Source organism: Somniosus microcephalus, chromosome 28 (assembly GCF_052327205.1).
Source record: "Somniosus microcephalus isolate GS21.2 chromosome 28, FLI_Smic_1.0, whole genome shotgun sequence".
Taxonomy (NCBI): domain Eukaryota; kingdom Metazoa; phylum Chordata; class Chondrichthyes; order Squaliformes; family Somniosidae; genus Somniosus; species Somniosus microcephalus.
In genome coordinates, this window is record NC_141014.1 from 35,477,104 (window position 1) to 35,503,182 (window position 26,079).

The 26,079-nt window shown below is 47.7% G+C and overlaps 1 protein-coding gene and 1 long non-coding RNA gene across 3 annotated transcripts in view; one reads left to right on the forward strand and one right to left on the reverse strand.

The window, feature by feature from the left end:
• The window catches only part of LOC147099545 (synaptotagmin-1-like), a 152,168-nt gene extending 133,983 nt beyond the window's left edge, over positions 1-18,185 (reverse strand). Inside the window, exons 1-2 of one of the 2 annotated variants that reach the window (XM_085969789.1) lie at positions 18,038-18,185; positions 17,446-17,747 (exon numbers count right to left, since the gene is read on the reverse strand). The gene's annotated coding sequence lies outside the window, so the exon portion shown is untranslated. Of the gene's footprint in view, positions 1-174; positions 265-17,445; positions 17,748-18,037 lie in introns of those variants that run through there. The other variant, XM_085969790.1, reaches the window with a different exon arrangement.
• Positions 264-25,153, forward strand: LOC147099546 (uncharacterized). The gene is made up of 3 exons (XR_015073937.1): positions 264-343; positions 2,236-2,333; positions 24,954-25,153. It is a non-coding gene; the product is annotated as an uncharacterized LOC147099546 (long non-coding RNA).
• Positions 25,154-26,079: the final 926 nt, after the last annotated feature.

Below are 26,079 nucleotides of genomic sequence, written 5' to 3' on the forward strand. Positions count from 1 at the left end.
CAGGATCGTGGGTGACAAGGATAAGTACAAATAGATAATCAAATGCTATGTGGAACAGATGGTTCCTGCGCTGCTGAAACTGTAGAAATGTCACCCCAAAGAAAGGAACGAATTACAGATGAATAATGTAAGTTGTAATACGAGACCGACATTCTGGAGTTCTGCTTAACTTACTTTTCAGGATCCCGGGAGCAACTTTGCCTTACGTTATAGGCACGCGTGGCCCTATCATTTGAAGGCAATTCCTTCAAATAGTGACAAGGTAGAGACAACAAAAAGGAAATGCCCCCTCGTGAAACCCACCACCGTGCAGCGTTCCGTCTGGCCGGTCAGCTATGAACTGGTAAGGTTAACACAACAAACGCAGTAACGGGCAGTGCAAAGGTTCAAACTCTGCAGCCAAGAGCATCATATTAAAATAGACACGCTGCCGGGGGGGGAGGGGGTGCTTGTATGCATGTTATGATCGACAGACAAACTCAGTCACCACTGCCAGCGTCGCGTTTCTTAGTTCATTTCTCTCACGTGATTGAGGCCTTGATAACTGCAGCAGTTAACTCCAGCCATACATATGGTGTGGAGATGCCGGAGTTGGACTGGGGTGGACAAATGTAAGAAGTCACACAACACCAGGTTATAGTCCAACAGTTTTATTTGAAATCACAAGCTTTCGGAGCGCTGCTCCTTCATCAGGTGAAGTCAAGGAGCAGCGCTCCGAAAGTTTGTGATTTCAAATAAAACTGTTGGACTATAACCTGGTGTTGTGTGACTTCTTACATTCAGCCATACACAGGAGGAGGCCGCGATCTAAGTTATTCAGCGCATCAGTCCTCAATAAGCAAAACACCACAACAACAACTTGGATTTATATAGCACATTTAACGTAGTAAAACGTTGCAAGGCGCTTCACGGGAGCGATCATCAGACAAACTCTCGACACCGAGCCAGATAAGGAGATATTGGGACAGGTGACCAACAGCTCGGTCAAAGAGGTAGGTTTTAAGGAGCATCTTGAGGAGCGAGAGGTAGGGAGAGGCGGAGAGGTTTAGGGGAAGAAGTCCAGAGCTTAGGGCCTAGACAGCTGAAGGCACGGCTGCCAATGGTGGAGCGACTGAAATTGGGGGATGCGCAAGAGGCCAGAATTGGAGGAGCGCAGAGATCTTGGGTGTGGGGGGTTGTGGGGCTGGAATAGGTTACAGAGCTAGGGAGGGGGGGCGAGCGAGGAGGCCACGGATGGATTCGAACACAAGGATGAGAATTTTTAAATCGAGGCCTTGCCGGACGGGGAGCCAGTGTGGGTCAGCGAGCAGAGAGGTGATGGGTGAACGGGACTTAGGATACGGGGCAAAGCAGGGTTTTGGGATGAGTTCAATTTTTACAGAAGGTGGAAGATGGCGAGAGAAAGGGGGGAAATTCATACATTCAATGCCATCAAACGAGCTGGGAATATTAGTCTACAGGGCAAAGCTTGACAAATAGTCCCACTCACTTATGCTTGGCAAAAACTAGCTCTGATTGTAGAACAATACTTCGAGCTTTGTTTATTTCAACTTGTTCGCAATCTGTCACTTTGCCCTCCCTAAAATTGCACGGTTTCCAGTGGACCGGTTCTTTTGTTGTTGTTGCGAAACTGGTATCTAAGTGCATCGGGCTAATACAGTGGCCACATTTATCTGACCTTCCAAGTTTTGACAGCCCCCCCCTGTCTCCATTTCCGACGGGGAGCCGATCCTCTTTTCCACTGATTGCTGGCACTCGCCGAAGCTGATCTGGCAGCGATTTTTTTCCTCCTCTTCGGCACATTTGCTCTCAGCAGGTGGGTTTAATAACAGGCTTTGATTCCACCCACGTGGCCGTGGGCTGGCTGCTCAGATGTTACCATGGCGACGGGGTGCGGGGAGTCGGCGGGGGGGGGCGACCTGCAGAACAATGGAACCAAGCTGACCCTTGACTTGACCCTCAGCACCGACTCTGAGCCGCGGTAATGCTTAACGTGGAGAGGATTCCATTATCAAGAGTGGCTGCCTTGATTTGGGCCTGCAGCGCTTCAGAAATTGGGACCTTTGCTGCTAATAGAGAAATATATATATTTTTTTATTACGGAGGCAGATTTCTCCTGCAATCTCACACAAGTCAGCTGTAATAAGTGTCTGAAATGGGAAACGATTTGCCATGCTCTTCAATCTGCTGTGACCTTTTCATTTTTTGATGGAGAGGTTTTTCTTTGCCATGAAGGTTTGCGCTCACAAAGATGAAGGAAGTTGATGGTAGAAAATGGAGCAATTCCACCCCTGGCTCACAATGTCAGCAGCAAGCACCCTGAGATTAGGTTGGTGAGTACTTTTCTGTTTCATCAATAACTCCCAGCTCAGACGGGTGATAGTTCTTCACTCAGCCCCAAGATAGTTCTTCACTCAGCCCCTGGGAGCACGGTGGCATAGTGGTTAGCACTGTTGCCTCACAGCGCCAGGGACCCGGGTTCGAATCCGGCCTCGGGTGACTGTCTGTGTGGAGTTTGCACATTCTCCCCGTGTTTGCGTGGGTTTTCTCCGGGTGCTCCGGTTTCCTCCCACAGTCCAAAGATGTGCGGGTTAGGTTGATTGGCTATGATAAATTGACCCTTAGTGTTAGGGGGATTAAATACATGGGGTTACAGGGATAGGGTGGGATATGTGTTGGTGTAGGGGTTACGGGGATCGGGTGGGATATGTGTCAGTGCAGGCTCGATGGGCCGAAATGGCCTCTATCTGCACTGTGGGGTTTCTGTGATTCTGTGATAGTACCACTACCCCTTCTCATAGAAACATAGAAGATAGGAGCAGGAGCAGGCCATTCGGCCCCTCAAGCCTGTTCCGCCATTTAATGAGATCATGGCTGATCATCCAAATTCAGTACCCTGTCCCTGCTTTCTCCCCATATCCCTTGATCCCTTTAGCCTTAAGAAATATATCCAACTCCTTCTTGAATATATTTAATGAATTGGCCTCAACTGTCTCTGTGGTAGAGAATTCCACAGGTTCACCACTCTCTGGGTGAAGAAATTCCTCCTCATCTCAGTCCTAAATGGCTTACCCCTTATCCTTAGACTGTGACTCCTGGTTCTGGACTCCCCCGCCATCGGGAACATCCTTCCAGCATCTAGTCTGTCTAGTCCTGTTAGAATTTTATAAGTTTCAATGAGGCTGCTAGGTCCCGCGAGATGTTTCTTGTGGCGGTTGCAAGACCAATTCTTTTATTCTCTCTTCCGCAAGCTACCTGCGCTGTCTTGCTCAATTGCTACTTCCTTATTTACACTGGGGGGGGGGGGGAAATGTTTGGTTGCTTTGCGCCTCCCAAGGGGCCCCAACTGGGCGCAAAGCAACTAGCGCCCGGGCGCGGCTTCGCTAGAACCTCCCGCGAAATTCAGCAGGAGGTTAGTGGCGGCGGCAGCGCCCCGCGGCGCAGCGCCTCCGGTGATGACGTCAACACCGTGCGCAGCGCCCCGCTCGCGCCCTGGCCGCAAACTTGGCGCGCGCCCCCTGACTTACCGCCGGATGCCATGTCCGACAGGGCCAGGAGGGGCGTTCTTGCGGCCGGGGCGGCAATAATTAAAGGGCAGGTGCCGGGCCGCCATTTTTGGGGGGGGGGGGGCCGCCTGCCAGCACCTGCCGCTCTGGCCTTCTCCTGCGGGGTGCCGGCCGCGATCGGTCAGCCCGGCACTCCTCTTGCATGCCGGGCTCTTTTGCCGGCAGCCCGCTCCCAGGTGGTCCAGCGGGGCCCCGGTGCGCGCTTGACTAGGCCTCTCTCCTTTAATCAGGGAAGGGAGGCCTGCAGTACTGCGACACCATGTGCTGACATGCGCGGTACTGCTGTACGTAGCGCCATGATATTCCATGGGTGCGCCCCAAGAGGGGGGGGGGGGCGCTTCCAGTAGCGCCCCGCCTCCTGCTTGGGGCACGACCATTGAATTACAGGCGTGGGGGCACTGACTTTTCTGGGGCGCTAAAAGCAGCGCCCCGGCAAAGTTAGCGCCTCAAAGGGGGCGCGAGCCAATATCCCCCCCCCCCCACACAGTCTTCTTTTGCCGCTGTTTTCAACCTTGACGTTGTCCTTCACACACACACACAAAGTGCCCCCCTCTCATGCTCGCTGAGCTTCACTGGCTTCCTATGCCCTAGAGAGAGTTGAATTTAAAATTTCTGCCCGCGATTTCATTAACCCTCCACGGCCTTGCCCCCATCCGACCTCGGTGATCTCCTCATGTCTTACGTCCCCGCGTGCTCCCTCCAATGTCTCCTAGTCCGCTCAGCCACTCTTTGCCGTTTGTTCAGCCACTATACTCCTGCCTCTCTGTCCAGTTCCTTCGACCTTGCCAACCCATTCCCTGCTATCAAATACCTCCTCCAAATCTTTCTCTTTGAATGTGCCTCGAGTCCCCACCTTACCCCTCTCTAATGTTTTAAAAATCTTTTCACCTCCTGTTTAGCATCCACAAACATAAAACACTTTGACACGTCTTCTGGGAGTCTTGTCACTTGCTGAGGTTGCCAAGATAAAATTAAACAAATGGGATCAATGTAAAGTTTTTTTTTTAACGCTGTCCCGAAAGTGTACCTGAAGCCCAACCTCAGAAGCGTATCCCTTACTGTGTGGGACTCCCATTTTCACCACAAATCATCTCGGGGGACGAGGTGAGTTTTCTCATTTCTGCAGAATTATGGGCATGTTTTGTGTTGTGGCCTGTAACCACGAGAAAATGGATTAAATTCCAACAAGCTCGCTTTGGATAGCGCACTCCACTGACTCCCGTTCCACCTCCATATTCTTGTCCTTCTGTTCGGAAGGTCTAACGGGTGAATTCAATTCAATTTTATTTGTCATAAATGCAGCAGACTTGTACTGCACAATGAAATGTTGATTTTTACGAGTTCTCCCAACATTGGAATAAATATGGCATAGCAATGATAAAAATACTAATAGAAATACAGTAATAATAAATAAGACAACAGTAATAAATAATCAATTATTCATTCATGAGTCTTATGGCCTGGGGGTAGAAGCTGTTTCAAAACCTGCTGGTACGAGACCGTATACTTCGGTATCTCTTACCGGACGGGAGCAGGGCGAAGAGGTTGTGGCTGGGGTGGCTCGCGTCTTTGATGATTCTCAGGGCCTTCCCCCGGCACCTCTCAGGGTAGATATCCTGCACAGCAGGTAGTTTAATTCCTATAGTATGTTGGGCAGCTTTCACCACCATCTGTAGAGCCTTGCGGTCTGTGGCGGTGCAGTTGCCATACCAGGTAGTGATGCAGCCGGCTAGGATACTCTCGACGGTGCACCGGTAGAAGTTGGTGAGAATCTGGGGGGACATTCCAAATGAATTTCTCATTGTTGTGGGAGGGGCTTTAGTCTCTCATTCCCATTTTCTACCCATCACATGCTTGAAACACGAGTGCCTCCATTTCGTGGTCTGGCTCTGACATGTGACTGTTGAGCTAGTCGGAGAACACAATATGGGTATTAGTCAAGGCTGTGATGGCAATCAGAGGTCCTCTAAATGGTGCCTTACTAGGCAGCCTCACATGAGTGACTACAGCAGGATATGATATGCTCTCTGGGATGCACTTTACGCTGAAAAAGTCGACAGCTCAGCCTCTGAATTAATATCAGCTGCAAGATATCGCAGTCGACTGTCCTTCAAAGGGCCATTAGTTCCATTAACCCTGAACCACTATATCTAAGTTCGTTGCTACGAAGCTGAACGAAGTGTAAAAAGAAAGAAAGACTTGCATTTCTATAGTGCCTTTCACCACCTCAGGACGTCCCAAAGCGCTTTCCAGCCAATGAAGAACTTTTGAAGTGTAGTCACTGTTGTAATGTAGGAAATGCGGCAGCCAATTTGCGCACAACAAGCTCCCACATGTGATAATGACCAGATAATCTGTTTTTAGTGATGTTGGTTGAGGGATAAATATTGGCCCAGGACACAGGGGAGAACTCCCCTGCTGCTCTTCTTCAAAATAGTGGCCGTGCGGTCTCTTACGTCCGCCCGAGAGGGCAGACGGGGCCTCGGTTTAACGGCACCTGTAGTCAGTGCAAAGACAGGGAACAGATGAAGAATTTTAGGTGTAGGATTCTACATTAAAGAATGCTTCAATAATGATTCCCTTGTTTCGGAATAGAAACATAGAAGATAGGAGCAGGAGTAGGCCATTCAGCCCCTCGAGCCTGGTCCGCCATTCAATGAGATCGTGGCTGATCATCCAAATTCAGTACCCTGTCCCTGTCTTCTCCAAAATCCCTTGATCCCTTTAGCCTTAAGAAATATATCCAACTCCTTCTTGAATATATTTAATGAATTGGCCTCAACTGCCTTCTGTGGTAGAGAATTCCACAGGTTCACCACTCTCTGGGTGAAGAAATTCCTCCTCATCTCTGTCCTAAATGGCTTACCCCTTATCCTTAGACTGTGACCCTGGTTCTGGACTCCCCGGACATCGGGAACATCCTTCCTGCATCTAGTCTGTCTAGTCCTGACAGAATTTTATAAGTTTCAATGAGATCCCCTCTCATTCTTCTAAACTCTAGCAAGTATAAGCCCAATCGACCCAATCTCTCCTCATACGTCATTCCCGCCATCCCAGGTATCAGTCTGGTGAATCTTCGCTGCACTCCCTCCATGGCAAGAACATCCTTCCTCAGAATACTTCCCCTCCCCAATATCAAGAATCACACAACATAACAGTCCCTACACCTTGATCAGCATCAGTTCTTTACCCCAGTCAAGGTTGCTGCAGAGCCATTGCTTACTTCACAGCAGACATCATCTTTCTAAAAAGGGGAGGGATTTTACCGGAGGGGGAACGATTCCCTCTAATAGAACATGTTTACGATATTACCATAAGTAGTGACATGAGAAAATTCTCTCTAGGGACACAGGGTACTCTAAATTACAATGGTGGCACGCAATAACAAGAACTCGCATTTATATGGCGCCTTTAACATTGTAAATATTTCCCAATTCGCTTCACAGATGCGTTATCAGACCAACTTTGACTGAGCCACATAAGGAGAGATAAGGGGTCGGCCATTTAGGATGGAGATGAGGAGAAAATGTCTTCACTCAAAGGGCTGTGAATCTTTGGAATTCTGTGTTTGCTCAGTCGTTGAGTATATTCAAGACAGAGAGCGATAAATTATTGGATTCAAAGGGAACCAAGGGATATGGGGATAGTGCAGGAAGGTGGAGTTGAGGTAGAAGATCAGCCATGATCTTACTGAATGGCGGAGCAGGCTTGAAGGGCCTCCTATTTCTTACGTTCTTATTAGGACAGGTGACCAAAACCTTGGTCAAACAGGTAGGTTTTAAGGAGTGTCTTAAAGGAGGAGAGTGATGTAGAGAGAGGTGAAGTTTAGGGAGGGAATTCCAGAGCTTACAGGCCTAGGCAGCTGAAGGCCCGCCTGCCAATGGTGCGATTAAAATCGGGGATGCTCAAGAGTCCAGAATTGGAGGAGCGCCGAGATCTCAAAGGGTTGTGGGGCAACAAGAACGTAAGATGCATTTTCTTTTAGCAACAGGCTCCAAAAATGCCCCAGAATATTTATTCTTGCTTGTAGCGGTTCGTGTAAATCGCCACTAAATGAAAGAGTTTAACTTCGACGAACTATAAATAAGTTGTTTATTTCCCAGAACAGGATAATTACAGCAGGTAAGGTAGCAGGTAAGATGGCTGACTGCAGGAGCACCATGTTGTAGGTCTTGTCCCAGCGGGGACTCCACAAGGACTGAGTTCCCAGTCCCGTGGGGAGCGTCATGACCTCATTACACTCTGCTCTATATTCCCGCGCTTTGGGCGTCACGTGACCGCATCGTGACGTCAGCACGTTCGCGTGCGCTTAGGCGGTCACGTGACCTGCGCCGTTGCATCAGTACATCTCCCCGGTACGGAGGCTGGCCTTTGAGGCCGAGGTTGCAAGGCTGGGCTATGCCGGTACTTGCCGCGGGAGTAGAGGATCACTTCACTCCCGCCTGCTGGCCGATGCGGCCGAAGTCGCGGTAGGCCGGGCTGTGCCAGCGGCCGTCTAGGAAACCCGAGTCGGGCCGGCGGCCGGCGCGCGTGCGTCACGTGATGCGTGACGTCAGCGCGTTAGGTCGCCTCTTAAAGGGGCAACGGCCCAACAGGTAAGTTAAAGGGGCGACGGCCCAACAGGTAAGTTAAAGGGGCAACAGCCCCAACTGGTAAGTTATACAAATAAGTAAGTTAAGTACATACAGTTAAGTAAGTTATACATACATAAGTAAGTTAAGTTAAAGGGAATTATGTATCTCAATGTAAAGGACAACCAATGGGACCGCCACATGCTCATGTTTTTCAGTTTTCCCCCTCATTACCATCGTTACGGATTTCCACTCCAACAACATCCTGAGTAAGGAATGATACCCACTGGCACCTGACCAGATCCATGTTTAAAAAAACGTACTCGCTTTTCATGTCAAAAACTTCTTTGAGCGCATTACACAATGAATTGTGTCTTGAAGAACAGTGACTCTTGTTATGTAGACAAACAACATCATAAATCAGGGAAATTAATGAACAGAATGTCTGTTCCCAATCTCTCTAACAACAACAACTTGTATTTATATAGCGCCTTTAACGTAGTAAAACGTCCCAAGGCACTGCACAGACAAAAAATTTGACACCGATCCACATAAGGATAAATTAGGGCAGGAAAGAGGTAGGTTTTAAGGAGCATTTTAAAGGAGGAGAGAGAGGTAGCGAGGCAGAGAGGTTTAGGCAGGGAATTCCAGAGCTTGGGGCCGAGGCAACAGAAGGCACGGCCACCAAATGTTGAGCGATTATAATCAGGGATGCTCAAGAGGGCAGAATTAGAGGAGCGCAGATATCTCGTGGTGGGGGGGGGGGGTTGTGGGGCTGGAGGAGATTACAGAGATAGGGAGGGGGGGGCGAGGCCATGGAGGGATTTGAAACCAAGGATGAGAATTTTGAAATCGAGGCGTCGCTGAACCGGGAGCCAATGTAGGTCAGCGAGCCAGCAGCTTTCAAACGGCTTCGGACCACCAGTAAGGTAGCAGGTGGTTATGGTTGTGGAAACCCAGAGGCCGTGAGTTCAAATCCCGCTGTGGCAAATTTTAAAATGGAACTCAATAAATCTGGGAGAAATGCCCCGGAAAGCTGCTGAATCGTTGAAAACCTACCACCCCGAACCTGGTCTGGCCGACACTTAATGTGGTTCACTCTTAATACCCTCCGTGCAGCTAGGGATTAAAGCTGCCCTGCCCACACCCCAAAGACAAATCAATAAATCCCTCGCTATGTAACATGCAGGGATTACAGGACAGTACCCTCGGCGATTAAGAGTGTAAAAATCCAACTCTGTGGCCACGTTTCTAGTTACAAAATCTCCTTTTTTTCCCCCCCTCTGCGTCCAAACAAGGCTACAGCCCCTCTGTGCGTCTGTCGGAAAAGGAAATTAAACAGAGATGTACGGAGCAGGCATTATATAATCCAATAATTCTAGCTGCTGTGGCTCCCTTCCTAATTGAGTGCTTGCTTAGTTGATGAGTGATCTAATTCCTCTGTGTAAATGTGCTCGGTGCCACATTTAGACACGAGTATCTGAGGCAGACGGCTCCAATAAAGCTGCTCCCCCCACTCATCTTCCACAATTGTCGCTCCCTTTTAAGCGGGTGGAAAATAGAATCCTTTTCTCAACAGGCTCTAATTTAGAGGAAGCTCCCTTTGGTTTTCACCCTGTGTGTTTGCTCTTTCTTTCTTGGCATCTTGGAGTGAGAGGGGTTAAACAGAAGCGTTTACGGGATTTTAATTTATCAGTTGATCAATTTTGAATGATTTTGAGAAATGTCAATGCGAATGAGGGGTGGAATGGAAGATATTTCTCACGAGCTAGTTTAACGATCTCAAAATAAAAACAAAGCAGACCGTGAACTTCACAATACAATACAATAATACAATACAAATCGCTTTATTGGCATGATAAGGTACATCTTATGTTGCCAAAGCATCAAAATACATTTATGGTTGAACACATAAACGCGGTTCCATTCATACAGTGTATAAACAGGTATATCCCTGAGTTTATAAATATATTTTCGCCTTGTTTATATATACTCTTGTCTTAGTTTACTGGTTGTCCCTCTGTTCATGGCAAGTTGTAACATAGTGTGCCGCCAGTGTTACACAGCTTCTCTCCTCCCCCAGTAGGAATGGGAGTTTTTGGTTGTCAGTCAGATTTCTGAATTCAGGGCATATTTGTACAGTTTGAACTAAAGGGTGGTGCTTGATTAGTTAGAGTGTAATGTGTAATTCGAATTCAGAGTTACTGCTGATTTTCTGACTCCAACATCCCTTTGTGGAACTCAGACTCGGGAACCAGCGTGTCTGGGTTCTGAGGTGGTCGAGGTCTACCTTAATCCTGGAGCAATTTAGAGTTTGGAGATCATCGGACATGCAAATGGCACACGAGTTAAGTTCCTGAATTTCACACACTACCTCCCCCACCCGTCCTCACCCTCCCACGGCTGGACCCCGCATAGTGGCTGAGGTAAAAAGAAAGACTTGCATTTATATAGCGCCTTTCACAACCTCCGATGTCCCAACGTGCTTTACAGCCAATGAAGCACTTTTTGAAGTGTAGTCACTGTTGTAATGTAGAAAATGCGGCAACCAATTTGCGCACAGCAAGTTCCCACAAACAACGACGTGATAATGAGCAGATAATCTGTTTCAGTGATGCTGATTGAGGGATAAATATTGGCCCAGGACACCGGGGAGAACTCCCCCGCTTCTTTTTCAAAATAGTGCCGAGAGAATCTTTTACATCCACCAGAGAGGGCAGACGGGGCCTCGGTTTAACGTCTCATCTGAAAGACGGCACCTCCGACAGTGCGGCACTCCCTCAGTAATGCACTGGGGAGAGTGTCAGCCTAGATTTTTGTGCTCAAGTCTCGGGAGTGGGACTTGAACCCACAACCTTCTGACTCTCAGGCGAGGGTGCGACCCAGTGAGCCACGGCTGACACTGAACGAGGAATGTGTAGTGAAAATGCCTAAGAGTGGAACGAGTGTGGAGTCAGCGGCCATCTATTTGCCTACTTGTTGATTTCCCAACATTGACTGCAATATAAATGGGGTGGGTTTCAGACCTGAGCAGTACAAAGGCCACAGATCGAAAAACAAATCTAAAGCTCTTGTAGAACTAAGCACAGCATTCAATAGCCAAAGCCAGGTGCAGAGCAAAGGGACATTGAACAGTCTGCGCGATTAAAGCCAACATGTCTTTATTGACACCTTCAATCTGCCAGACAAAGAGACGGGCGTGAAATAATAGCAACCAAGTTCTGCTCCAACGAGGAGGCTGCACCTTCAAGAAACATCAGAGCGGAACCAAACTGTGTTAAAATCTGAACGCAACGAGTTGGCCACTTTGCGCGGTGATCGTTGCGACCTTTTGGCGGGGCTTATGACCCCCCCATCACCTGGCTGCAGAGAGCTGACTAACCAAAAAAAAAAATGATAATGATGTGAAGTGACGAGGGGGGTAGGAGTGAAGGACAGGGGAAGTGTCGGTTCTTAATTAACCGCAGGGAATACCCCTGCACGGGACACAGGAATTCAAGGAACCGCAGCCGCGGGGAGCTCCCACGTGAGGCATATTGTGCAGGGGAAACTCGAAGAGCTTTTCATTTGTAAATTTTGTTCCTTCAGAAGCAGAGCAATCAGTGAAATGTGATAATCCCTAATTAACAGGAATTAGCTGTCTGGAAATGAATCTCCTTTACAAATCCCTTTTCATGTCTCTTGATCTGTGATAAACCTGAATGCGACAGCACTGATGCACAGCAAGCTTGTGCAGAAGTGAGAATAGGTAAAAGAGGAGAGTATGTGGGTGCCTGTAATTCAGAGACTCAATGAAGGGAATCCAGATTCAGTTACAAGTCATGTAGACAGTAAATGGCTTGGCGTTCTTGATTTCTATTTGCATAAGTGAATGCGGCTGCATAATACAGTGACAATATTAAACATTAAAAGGAAATTACTGAATAACTGATCAATACAGCAACAAGCAAGAGATATGAATGGATGGCTTGGGGAAGTGTGAAAGCTGTAGAGGGAAAGAGGAAACTGTGAAAGGCAGAACGACATAGATTGCTGAGACCTGGCATCATCATAGTTGCCCCAGGCTGCACCCTTGTACCTTGTTTGTCTTCCTATTACTGCGCCTACGCACTGGGCTGCAGGTTTCAATCATTTTTTTCCACACAACAACCAAATCCTCTCTCTGATCTGCATGCTGTGTGACTGCTCTACTCTACACACGCTCGCCAGTTAGGTTCAATGCTTACCCACCAATTATTTTATACCTGTCCACACGGAACAGCATTTGCACCAACTAGCCCAGTGCCCTCAAATATCCAAATCCTGCTAAAGCTGCTGCTTATTATTTGCCCAGCCTCTAATTTTAACTGCAATCAAAGGAAAGTTCTGAAAAACGGACTTGTTCAGGGACTAAGAGGCCTGGGGCCTACTTGAACTCTGACCTTTTGCCATAGAAACAGGGCCTTCGAAAGATGCCATGTTTGACCTCTGAACTGTCTTTGTATCCACTTTATTGCTCCAGATATTTATAATAGTATTTTATTTAATTTAGTCGACAATGCAGCATATATTTTGTGATTTGAACAGATTGCCTCCAATTCTGGCATAACCTTCGAACTCTGAGAGCTTGCTATTGATACCCTCAGAAAAAAATCATTTATATAAATACTTCAAATAACATACCGATTCCTGGGGTACCTTAATACAAAAGCAAAACACTGCGGATGCTGGAAAACTGAAACATAAACAGGAAATGCCGGCAACACTCAACAGGTCAGGCAGCATCTGTGGAGAAACAGAGTTAATTAATGTTTCAGGTCGATGTTCTGACGAAAGGTCATCAACCTGAAACGTTAACTCTATTTCTCTCTCCACAAATGCTGCCTGAGCTGCTGAGTATTTCCAGCATTTTCTGTTTTTATTCCTGGACTACTTTATTTGTAACCACTTTCTACTTGAAGTGTTTCCAGTTATAGCTACCCTCCGTTTCCTGTTTCCGATGCAGACATTGACCCATTTATTTTAAATGGATTAATACCTTCTCTAAAATAGCAGAGAAATGGCTTATGAATGTGTTAAGTGTTTGATCGATAAAATCACCAATAGTAACTTCTTGGCTAGGATTCCAACAATATTCCCAAAGTGGTCTTATTATTGAGTAATAATGGGTCAATATAAACAGTTTCAACTTTTTTTTTATTCGTTCCTGGGACGTGGGCGTCGCTGACAAGGCCAGCATTTATTAAGTCAGGACGGTGTGTGACTTGGAGGGGAACTTGGAGGTGGTGGTGTTCCCATGCGCCTGCTGCCCTTGTCCTTCTAGGTGGTAGAGGTCGTGGGTTTGGGAGGTGCTGCCGAAGAAGCCTTGGCGAGTTGCTGCAGTGCATCTTGTAGATGGTACACGCTGCAGCCACGGTGCGCCGGTGGTGGAGGGAGTGAATGTTTTAGGTGGTGGATGGGGTGTCAATCAAGCGGGCTGCTTTGTCCTGGATGGTGTCGAGCTTCTTGAGTGTTGTTGGAGCTGCACTCATCCAGGCAAGTGGAGAGTATTCCATCACACTCCTGACTTGTGCCTTGTAGATGGTGGAAAGGCTTTGGGGAGTCAGGAGGCGAGACACTCGCCGCAGAATACCCAGCCTCTGGCCTGCTCTTGTTGCCACAGTATTTATGTGGCTGGTCCAGTTAAGTTTCTGGTCAACGGTGACCCCCCAGAATGTTGATGTTAGGGGTCAAGGGGTGGTGGTTAGATGCTCTTCTGTTGGAGATAGTCATTGTCTGGCACTTGTGTGGCGCGAATGTTACTGATGATCCCATAGAGAATCCAGTATTTTTTTTTTAGCTTCCTCACAGTGACCCTTTAGTCAATAGTGGTGTTGGTTGAGGAATAAATATTGGCCAAGACACCGAGGAGAACTCCCCAGCTCTTCTTCAAAATAGTGAATGGGATCTTTTACATCCACCTGAGAGGGCAGACAGGGCCTCGGTTTAACATCTTATTCGAAAGAGGCCCACTTTATTCAGCAGGATTAGGTTTGTTTGTTGTGTAACAGTGCAGAGTTGTCGTTTATCCCATAAAGTAAAGGTAACTCGCCATGAAACTACGGAGTTACTGTTTATTCAGCACGATAAGTGTTACTCATTGTGTGACTGTATGGAGTTTCTGTTTAGTCATCAGGATTAGGACTATTTAGCGTGTAACCACACCGAGTTGCTGTTTAGTCAGCAGGGCAAGGATTATTCACTGTGCAAATGTATGGAGTTGCTGTTCCTCAGCAGGGTAAGGAGCACTATTTTCCCATTTGCATTCCCATTTTTGCAATGTCGTCTTCTCTTTCTTGGGTTTCTCTGTGCCACACGCCTACCTGAGACTGTGGGACCTGCAACAGTGTTAGCAACTCCTGGGAAGTGTGTGACGTAGCTGGGAGTAATTATCTCTGCAATTTCCAGTGACTCTCTGTAAGAAAGCATTTGACTCCTGGCTTACCAGAGCAGCAGCACAATTTGACTGCAGGCTCTAACCCGCACCACCCCACTCCTTGTCGCAGAGCCTTATTTAATGGCTACTTCAAACATGGCAACGTTACCGTGATTGACAACACAAGATGATACGTTAGTTACTGGGCTATAGGGGTGATTCTATAGGGGTAGATGTCTGAGATAGGGATACAATGTTATGGGCCCAATAACAACAACTTGTATTTACACGTAGCAAAACCGTCCCAAGGCACTTCACAGGAGTGTAATCAGACATTGGGGAGACCAAACGCAGATTGGGTGACCGCTTTGATGAACACCTCCGTTCAGTCCGTAAGGGGGACCCCGAGCTTCCGGTCGCCTGTCACTTTAATTCTCCGCTCCACTCCCACTCGGACCTCACCGTCCTCGGCCTATTGCACTGTTCCAACGAAGCTCAACGTAAGCTCGAGGAACAGCAGCTCATCTTTCGATTAGGCACTTTACAGCCTTCTGGACTCAACATCGAGTTCAGCAATTTCAACCCATAGCCTCTGCCCCTATTTTTTCATAATTGATAATTCTGCCATTCCCATTTACACCTCATCTAGACTCATCTTTTGTTTCTTCACTTGTCCCATTACCATCTCCTTTCGCCTCGCACCATCATCCCTTTTGTCATTTACCCTATTTGCCTTCCACCCTATCACAGACCCTCCCTTTTGTTCTTTCCGCCCCCTCCCCTCCTTTCCCTGCCCTTGCTTAAAAACCTGTTACATCGCCAACTTTTCCTAGTTCTGACGAAGGGTCATCGACCTGAAGCGTTAACTCTGTTTCTCTCTTCACAGCTACTGCCTGACCTGCCGAGTATTCCCGGCATTTTCTGTTTCTATTAAAGATATTAGGACAGGGAGGTAGGTTTTAAGGAGAGTCTTAAAGGAGGAGAGAGAGGCGCAACATTTTAGGGAGGGAATTCCAGAGCTTGGGGCCCAGGGAGTTGAAGGCACGGCCGCCAATGGTAGAACGATAAAAATGAGGCACGAGGCCAGAATTGGAGGAGCGCAGAGATCTCGGGGGTGTTGTGAGGCTGGAGGAGGTTAGAGAGATCGGGAGTTGAGGCGGGGGCGGGGGGCGAGGCCATGGACGAATTTGAACACAAGGATGAGAATTTTAAAGTGGTGCTTTTTCTCTTTCGAAGGGAAATGAGAAAGGATTAGCAAGCAGTGATCTGCACCACAGGAATACAGTATGGCCCCATTAAATCGCAGTAATTGCCCAGGCTTTTAGTTCTAGGTGAAGACGACAAAATTAAGTTGTCAAGCATTCGTTTATATCCCTGCGCACATTAAACAGTAATTTTTTTAGAAGTGTTCTATAATGAATAATTGACCAACGAGAGACTCCTCCAATAAAAGCTTCTGGTTTTGACCTCTGACCCATGTATGTTAAGATCAGTGGGTGCGGTAGTTATTGATCTCCTGCTTCCTATTCTGAAGACTCTGACGCACGCCGTGGTTCGGCCGCACATGGGCCAGCAGCCATCCAGTACCTCAGCCAAGTGCCTGCACATTGAGCGTCAGCCGGCTATTCAACCGTGGGGGGCGTCACCTTGCTATTCTTTCTGAGGTCGGTGCTCACTCACGTCCCAGCATCGGTCACTAGACAGCGCTCGGGATCGGGATGATTCCTATCCCTAGCTCGGGGGGGGGGGGGGGGTGGTGAGGGGGGGGACTGAACCCAGCTGTTGAGCTCCTGCTGTGTAATGCTCCAGCTGCAATCAGCCATCTCGAAAAGCGCCTGAAATTAGGGCTGTTGGAACTTTGTCAAAGTACGCGAAAACTCAGCAGCGAAAGAGTTAAAAGACCGCTTGATACGGGCACAAAATCCGGCGGGGCGGGGGGGGGGAAATAAACTGTTTTATGTCAAATGCAGTCGCTGAGTATTGCGAAGTCAGGTTGAAGTACAATAATGGTTCTGACACACTCATATTTCTGACACTTACTCCAAGTAAAAAAATCGTCAGAACGTTGTTCTAGTTTTAAGCTGCTGTGCCGATAGCTTTCAGTCTCAAAGTTCACAGATGGCAGAACGCGAAGAGTCTGCAATCCAGCTGGCGCTGAATTATTTAATGAAGGATTCAGATTTTCTTTTTTTAAACTGCCTATTATTTCAATAAAAGCGCTCCTGAACTCTGCTGCCAATATGTCACCCAACAAGTACGGTGCCCAGTGCCCAACAGCGCAGGTCCGTGCCAGCAGCACTGCCCTAACCCAGCAGCACCGCCCTGCGAAGCGCCTTGGGACGTTTTGCTACGTTAAAGGCACGGTATAAATACAAGTTGTTGTTGTTGCGAGGGCAGCACCCTACCCCGGCAAGACCCCACCCAAACTGCGCTCTACCTGACTCCGTCCGACACCGGCAACACCGTACTCCGTGGTGCCTTGTCGCCCGGGCTCGATTTGACTAAATCGAACAATGTCCAGGTTACGTACGAGAGCTCCACCCTTGCGGTAGGAAGCAAATCGGAAAATAATTGCACTCAGCACCTCCACGCTAATCTGGGTTTTTTTTGTTGTTATCCCTGGGTCTACAGGGTATTATTGGGAGAGGGAGGGCGGTGTTATATAACAGGATTAATAACGGCCGTGCAATTTTGCCAACACCCTCACAAAGAAAAGGGCTCTTGAGTTGAGGGAGTGGCCGATTAAACAGCACATTCTATATCTTTTAAAAAAAAATGAATCTGTGTGAAACAGAAGCAGAGCATCACCGACAGCCTTCTCCCAAAAAAGAAAGGCTGTTTGCTTAACAACAAGCTGCTGCTAATAATTTGGTTGCTAGGCAGCTGCTTAATACAAAAGGCCCATCTCTCTTACCTTGGGTGGTCTTTGTGGAGTTTTTTTTCCCCCTCCCTCGCACAAATTCTTTTCAAAGAATTGTTCAGCCTATCTGGCTAGCGCTACAGGTAGGATGCTTCCTCTCCCCCTCTTGCTGAGCTGGGGCTGACTCTAGTTGGAGCTGTCCGGAGCTGGTCAGTGCTGTAAATCCCGCTTGGTGGGGTTCAGTAGCATCCAGAGTAATATCTACCTCAAGGGTGGAGGTGGTTGTAGAGGAGGTGGGGGGGAGACCGGGAGGAGACAGCGTGTACTCTGCTCATCCTTCGGGCTGTACCATCCTCCTGAGGGTGGAAAAGGGAGGAGGGTATGAACTCACGATGCTAGCAGCAGGAAACCGAACAACCAGCCACCCCCCTCTTTCTGTCAAAGATGCTTCAGCCTTCTTCACAGCGTACACAGGCAGCAACCTGTTTTCTGAAGCACATGAACTTCCAAAAAATGGCATTACATAATATTACAGGGATCAACCTGCGAACCATAGTTAAATGCAGTGGTCTTTTTAACGCAGATTATTTTATTACAGGAATTACTATCCATTGGAAAATCCCATTGATTCGTTAATTATACTCACAAAGGAATATAAACCTGAAGGCTGATGACCCTCCCACATGGAAATCTATTTGCCAAAAGATGAAATCACTTAAATAATCAGAAATAGTCACAACAGAATCTGAAAGAGAGAAAGGCAGGTTTATGCTTTGAGTGCAGACCCTTCTTCGGAACCGATGGAGAATCTCCTCCCCAAAACATTATCGTGTCTTAAATCTTCACAGATGCTGACAGATCTGCTGTGCACTTCCAGCACTTTGTTTTTATTTCCGATTTCTTGCGGATTTTTTTTTTTACAGCTAACCTAGAAATATTCGCACAGCTTGATTTGGAGATTTGTACGTATGCTAAGTGAGCGAGCAAGTTAAAAAAAATACAGCTGCTCAGCCCGTCCTTCCAAATACCATCTTATGATTTTTTCAATCACAGACTCTGCCCATCTTACTCAATATTGATTGGCAGCCCATCCACCACCTTAAACATTCACTCCCTCCACCACCGGCGCACCGTGGCTGCAGTGTGTACCATCTACAAGATGCACTGCAGCAACTCGCCAAGGCTTCTTCGGCAGCACCTCCCAAACCCGCGACCTCTTCCACCTAGAAGGACAAGGGCAGCAGGCGCGTGGGAACACCACCATCTCCAAGTTCCCCTCCAAGTCACACACACCATCCTGACTTGGACATAAATTGGCCGATCCTTCATCGTCGCTGGGCCAAAATCCTGCAACTCCCTCCCTAACAGCACTGTGGGAGCACCTTCACCACACGGACTGCAGCGGTTCAAGAAGGCGGCTCACCAACACTTTCTCAAGGGGCAATTAGGGAATGGGCAATAAATGCTGGCCTCGCCAGCGATGCCCACATCCCATAAACGAATTAAAAAAAAAAAAATATCCTAACCCAGCAGGAGATCATATGCACTCGCGGTGTGCAAGATACCTCAATGTGTGCGAGGACTTGGAAAGTCTACAGCGCAGCTGCCTCCTATAAGAAATATGGATGAAGCACCTAAGGGACAGCTGCTAATCTGAGTGAGGTGTGCATGTGTGTGACTGTGAGCTGTGTAGTTTGTGCATGAGTGCATGCATGCATGCGTGTGTGTGTGCATCTATGTATTAGTGTGTGCATTATATTAAAACATTTATTCAGTGCCTTTCATGACCTCAGGATGTCCCAAAGCGCTTTATAGCCAATGAAGTACTTTTGAAGTGTAGTCACTGTTGTAAAGTGGCAGCCAATTTGCGCACAGCAAGCTCCCACAAACAGCAACGTGATAATGACTGGGCAATCTGTTTTAGTGATGTTGGTTGATGGATTAATGTTAGCCAGGACACCGGGGATAACTCCTCCCCTGCTCTTCTCCGAATAGTGGATCGGGTTCTTTTACGTCCACCTGAGGGGGCAGACCGGGCCTCGGTTTAATGTCTCGTCCAAGAGACGGCACCTCCGAAAGTGCAGCGCTCCCTCGGCACTGCACTGGGAGTGTCAGCCTGGATTATGTGCTCAAGTCTCTGGAGTGAGACGTGAACCCACGACCTTCTGCCTCATTAGGCAAGAGTGCTGCCCACTGAAGCATGGCTGACATCTTGTTTATTTGGGAAAAAACTTGTTCACTTACAGAAAATGGAGCAGTTTGATTTTTTTTTTATAGACAAAGCCCCAGAATGCAGGGTCAGGAATCCAAAGGAGGGACCAAGCTGTTCAATTCAAATACAATGGCCCGTATTTTCCGATCGGAGGCTTCCAGCGTGCGGAGACCTCCGATCTGGAAAAAATCTACGCCCTTACCTGAGGGCTCCCCGGGTGCGTATACTTCCGGTCCTGGGCCTCTCCAAACTCGAAATGCGCAGGGCCCACGTATCCCAGAGGCGCAGGCGGTTCACAAGTGTCCCTGGGATCACGTGGGCCATGGGGAACCAATAGGAGAAGGGAATCTCCCTTCATACTTTTGACAGATAGACCTGTCAGATATATGAATGGAGATCACCCCAAAAACACTGTAAAACATTAAATACATTTTTTTAATCACATTTTTAAAATGAGTTGAAATTACAATAAATGAAATATTTTAAACAAATTAAATTTTTTGAAAAAAATAATTAATGTTTTTTTACGGGGTTAAAAATAAACTTACCTTTTTAAAAAAAAGTATTTTTAAATGATAAATGAGTGAAAAAATTTTTAAAACTTTTTTTCAACTCTTATGTTGGTAAAAGCAGACCTTACTCCTGCTTTTACCAGGCGTAAGATTGCTAAGGGTTTTCAGCGGGCGGAGGTTGTGCAGAAAGCGGAACTCTCCCCCCGCAGAGGCCCTTCTCCAGGGCAGGCGTCCGATCTGTCAAGAGCATTGGCTTGGCAATGCTTGGCATGCCTGAAACCGGCATTTCCGGTGTTCCTACGGGTGTGTACACAGCACGTACTCACCCGTAGGGATCAGAATATACGGCCCAGTGTGTTTCATTTGAATATATGTTTGATTGGCAGTTCATTTGAGTTTGAGACAAATTTGTAAACTTCCTTTGTCCCAGTCAAGTTATTTCTCATCCTGTCTTGTTCAAAGTAAGTAGTTTGCCTGAAACCATCAGAGAGCTGTGAATGGTCGGCAAAAAAATTGCCATATATCTGGTCTAATTTACGTTGCATTTTAGTGCAGCAGTTGTTTGGATCTTGTGTGTCTTCCGAAGAGCGATAGTTAAGCTTGTAACTACCGAAAATATCATTGTTTCTGTTACTTATCCACTTACTCATCAATAAATCTGTTTGGAAGTTGATAAGCTAAGCCACGGTCTCGTTCTTTCCTACATTACAACACTAACTACGCTTCAAAAAGTACTTCATTGGTTGTAAAGCGGTTTGGGATGTCCGGTGGTCGTGAAAGGCACTATAGAAATGCAAGTCTTCCTTTCTTTCTTTATTCTAATGACGTCCAAAGTTGAGGAAGATCATGTGAGGGCACCCGATATAACCAGCATGCCCAAATACAGAAATGAAGGTTTTCTGTTTGAACCCTAGGCTCGCGACAAATAAAAAAAGACTTGCATTTCTATAGTGCCTTTCATGACTACCGGACATCTCAAAGCGCTTTACCGCCAATGAAGTACTTTTGGAGTGTAGTCACTGTTGTAATGTGGGAAACGCGGCAGCCAATTTGAACACAGCAAGCTCCCACAGACAGCAATGTGATAATGACCAGATCATCTGTTTTTATTATGTTGATTGAGGGATAAATATTGGCCAGGACACCAGGGATAACTCCCCTGCTCTTCTTCGACATAGTGGCCATGGGATCTTTTTAAGTCCACTTGAGAGAGCAGAAGGGGGCCTCAGTTTAACGTCTCATCCGAAAGACGGCACCTCTGACAGTGCAGCACTCCCTCAGCACTGCACTGGCAGTGTCAGCCTTGATTTATGTGTTCAAGGTCCTCTGGAGTGGGGACTCGAACCCACAACCTTCTGCCTCAGAGGCACGTGTGCTACCCACTGATCCATGGCTGACAAATGAGCTAGATATTGGCAGGGAGAGGCGACACCCATGGTTATGGGCAGGAGTGGTCGGAGACATTGAACCCGAGTAAAATGTCTAGGAGGAAAAACTTCAAAATGTAACAGCTGCCTCAAATACTGCGGTGCAGATGTTGACTGTCCCCTTGCAGGTCTTCACAGACCAGGCTGTGCCTGAGCTTGATCATGTCATATCATTGGGTCATGTCCAGGCAACTGACATCTGCTGCCTGGGCTAATTTGTTCTGCACCAGTAAACTCTGTTAGTGTAATACTGTGGTGATACTTTCAGTTCAGATCTGAAGTATAAAACTCACTTCTTTAATATACTACCTGCCCTCCCCCCACCCAACTAATTATAGAATCTTACAGCACAGAAGGAGGCCATTCGGCCCATCGTGCCTGTGCCGGCTCTTTGAAAGAGCGCTCCAATTAGTCCCGCTCCCCCTGCTCTTTCCCCAGAGCCCTGCAATTTTTCCCCTTCAAGTATTTATCCAATTCCCTTTTGAAAGTTATTATTGAATCTGCTTCCACCGCCCTTTCAGGCAGCGCATTCCAGATCACAACAACTCGCTGCGTAAAAAAATTCTCCTCATCTTCCCCCTCTGGTTCTTTTGCCAATTATCTTAAATCTGTGTCCTCTGGTTACCGACCCTCCTGCCAGTGCAAACAGTTTCTCCCTACTCACTCTATCTGAACCCTTCATAACGCCCAAATTTGCTTTTGCTTGGTATTTAACCTTTACGAGCAAAAGCGTATGTTGCTATTTTCTCTGGACACATTAGGATGGAAGCAAGTCCCAGAATAGTGGTAGAACAGACTAAAAGGCAATTGGTCTTGCTCTTCGGTTTACACACAATCTCCAAAGTTAGCATACAGAGAACATTGCCCTCAATGGCCTATAATACTGATTTCTAACTGTTCACATGAAGTAAGCACTGTAAGTGACAGAGGGCATTATGTGACCAAATATTGGAAAGTTCCATCCCTAGACGACACAATGGGCATCAAGGGGTATGGGGAGAGAGCGGGAATATGGTACAGGAAACTCTCGTTTAAACGGCACTTAAATATCCGGAATTCTCTATTAACCGGCAAAATTCATACTCCGAAAACACCTCAATAACCGGAAATGTTGCCGAATCCGAGTCCGAGTCTCCCACGGTGGCCGAGTTAGTCAGTGTGGGTAGTTCTCCAAACTGCCACTACTCGGCTTCTTGGCGCTGTCGGAAGTCCGAACACCTCAATAACAGGAGTCTGACTCTTTGTTCGTTAAAAATAGCCTCGGTAGATAACCCTCTCCGTCATCCGGAATTTTTAATCAACCAGCAACACGCCGGTCCCGTCGGTGCCGGATACCAAAGAGTTTCCTGTATTGAGATAGAGGATCAGCCATGATCATATTGAATGGCGGAGCAGGCTCGAAGGGCCGAATGGCCTAATCCTGCTCCTATTTTTCAATGTTTCTAAGCTCTTACAGTATATGCTCATACCAGCACAGTAACTGGGGCTCTAGCACAGAAATGGGCCATTCGGCCCATCAGGTTCATGCTGGTGTTTATGCTTCACATGAGCCTCCTCTTCATCTCACCCCATCAACATATCCTTCCACTCCTTTCTCCCTCATGTGTTTATCTAGCTTCTGAGGGGGATTGACAGAATAGATGCTGAGATGTTGTTTCCCCTGGCTGGAGAGTCTAGAACTAGGGGGCGTAGTCTCAGGATAAGGGGTCGGCCTTTTAAAACCGAGATGAGGAGGAATTTCTTCACTCAGAGGCCTAGAAATTGGCTTGGGGCGCCAAAGTCGCCTGAGCGCAGGATTTAGCGCAGCGATCGGAGTGATACCGATCGCCAGAAATTCAGTTTCAGTGCCCCTCGAGGGAGACGGGGCGAGGCTCGAGGCGCTCCGCGTCCCTCTTCGGGCGCTGAAACTGAATATCGCAGCGCAACGTGCCGCAGCGCCACACGCTGTGGCACGGCACGCTGCGGTACTGCAGGCCTTCCTCCCACTGTTAAGGGGGAGGTGCCTGCAACAGCGCGATCCCCGCTCGCGAGTGCCGGCAAATGAGCCCGGCACCAAGGAGAAGTGCCGGGCTCTCGGGAAACAGCCGGCAATGCCGCGGGGGGGGGGGGGGAGGTTAGGAGGCCGGGGACGGAGGTGCTGGCAGGTGGCCGCCGAAAAAGCGGCCGCCCCGCACCTCCACCTTAACTTGCGTCGCTGCCGGCACAGTAAGGCCCCGTGAACCGGGCGCGGGTAGCGAACGGCGCAACTGCGGCGTTCGCTACCAAATATCGCGAACGGGGCACGAATGGGGCGCTGCGCACACCGATGACGTCATCGGTGGCGGCGCAGCGCAACAGGCTAACGCCACCATTAGCGCCCCTACTGAATATCGCGGGAGACGCAGCCAGTGGCGCTACAGCCACTGCCTGCCTCTTTAGGCGCTAACAGGTGGCGCTACTCACCCAATTTCTCCCCCAGAGGGTTGTGAATCTTTGGTGGAATTCTCTGCCCCAGAAGGCTGAATGCTGAGTCTTTATATTCAAGGCTGAGGTAGATAGATTTTTGGACTCCAGGAGAATCAAGGGGTATGGAGATCGGTCGGGAAAGTGGAGTTGAGGCCAAAGATCAGCCATGATCTTATTGAATGGCGGAGCAGGCTCGAGGGGCCGTATGGCCGACTCCTGCTCTTATTTCTCATGTTCCCCCATAAATGCATCAATGCTGTTCGCCTCAACCACTCCCTGTGGTAGCGAGTTCCACACTCTCACCACTCTCTGGGTAAAGAAGTTTCTCCCGAATTCCTCATTGCATTTATTTGCGACTATCTTATATTTATGATCCCTAGTTACCATGGGTCTGGGATGTCGGTGGTACAATAAAGCCTGTTTAGCAAAATTCAAAGTGTTTCCCACTTGGTTAGTAAACGAGGAACTTGCAGCCCGTCTAAAGTTCCTTAACCCGCATGCCAGAAAGTCACTCCCTATGTTCTTCAACTTTCTTGGTACTGGCTTCTCTCTTTCTCTCTCTCTTTCTCTCTCTCTCTCTCTCTCTCTCTCGACGGGGCTCCTGAACAAGACTGAATACAAGAGGTAACGTAATCCTTTTATTATTGTGAACTCACCGCAGGTCGCAGCTGGCAGATTGGAGTGTCAAGCATCCTTGGGACCGAGGAAACAGGAGCTGGGGCGCGGGAAACCTGTAAATTGGAAAGCACGGGCTTTTGTGACTGCTGGTACAGGGGGGGTCCCCGAGGAATCCGCTCTGTTTAGTCTAGATTGGAGTAAAATAACAATAGGCAGAGAGGGCTTTAATTCACAGTGTACATTCTTCATCTAAGTAATGTGCAGTATTTATATCATGCTTTTAAATGACACTGCATTTTATGAATGCAATATAATGTGCCCGCTAATGCAATCCTATCTCATTCGCAGCAACGTGTTGGTCCCAAGGTGCTTCTGACTACCCCAGTGGCACCAATTCCATCTGAAATGCTGCGGTACAGACATTTACCCTTTCCGCACTGAATCTGTGCCTCGGTGATTTAAGGATTCATCCTGGCCCCTTCCTTCTTCGGGTTGGGTTGGCTCGTCGTGTGCCACAGGCAGCAACTAATAAAACAAGATAATTAATGATTGAGCTGCATGTGATAATCTTCCAAGCAGTTGGGAGTCACATCAACACCCTGGAATTCAATCAAGTATAAAACAGTACAACACACAAACAGTATTGTGGAAATTACCGGAACAATTAATTACAGCTGTGCTCTGCATTTTCAAACAGTCATTTTGAAAAACACTTGCCCATTGAAATGGGTAAACACTCGCCCATTTAAACACTAACCCCTGCAATCTTACCCACACACACAGATCCTTTTCAACGTGGTTACTAAGTGGAGAAGGAAAGCATGAGTTTACGTGTGAAAGATAAACGATCAGGCAAGGCCTCAAGCGAACTGATTTTTTTTCCTTCCTGGCTCACTTAAACTTTTTAATCAACTCTGAATGCTGCCAGGAGGCCATGTTAAATAGAATTACATCGAATGTACAGCACAGAAACAGGCCATTCAGCCCAACTGGTCTGTGCCGGCGTTTATGCTCCACACGAGCCTCCTCCCACCCCTCTTCATCTCACCCTATCAGCATATCCTTCTATTCCTTTCTCCTTCATGTACTTACAGGAAACTTTGGTTTATCCGGAGGTTAACTGTCCGGAATGCTTGAGCCACCGGCAAAAATCAGGAGTCGTTTCGTTCGTTTTTTTTTCTTTTCGTTGCTTTTTTTTCACCAGTCAGGCTCTGCAAGGTCTCGCTGAAGCTGTTGCTAAGCTACAGAGATGCTTGCAAGGTACGGCCGACTGTTTAGAAGCACAGGGTTTGTTGCTAGATACAGAGCTCAAAATCTCCGTATGTTTCAACATTAGCGCTGCTTTGTCCGGCAGTTTTGATGGGACGGCAACAGCTCGGTCCCGTCGGTGCCGGATAGCACAAAGTTTCCTGTATCTAGCTTCCCCCGAAATGCATCTATTATATTCACCTCAACCACTCCATGTGATAGTAAG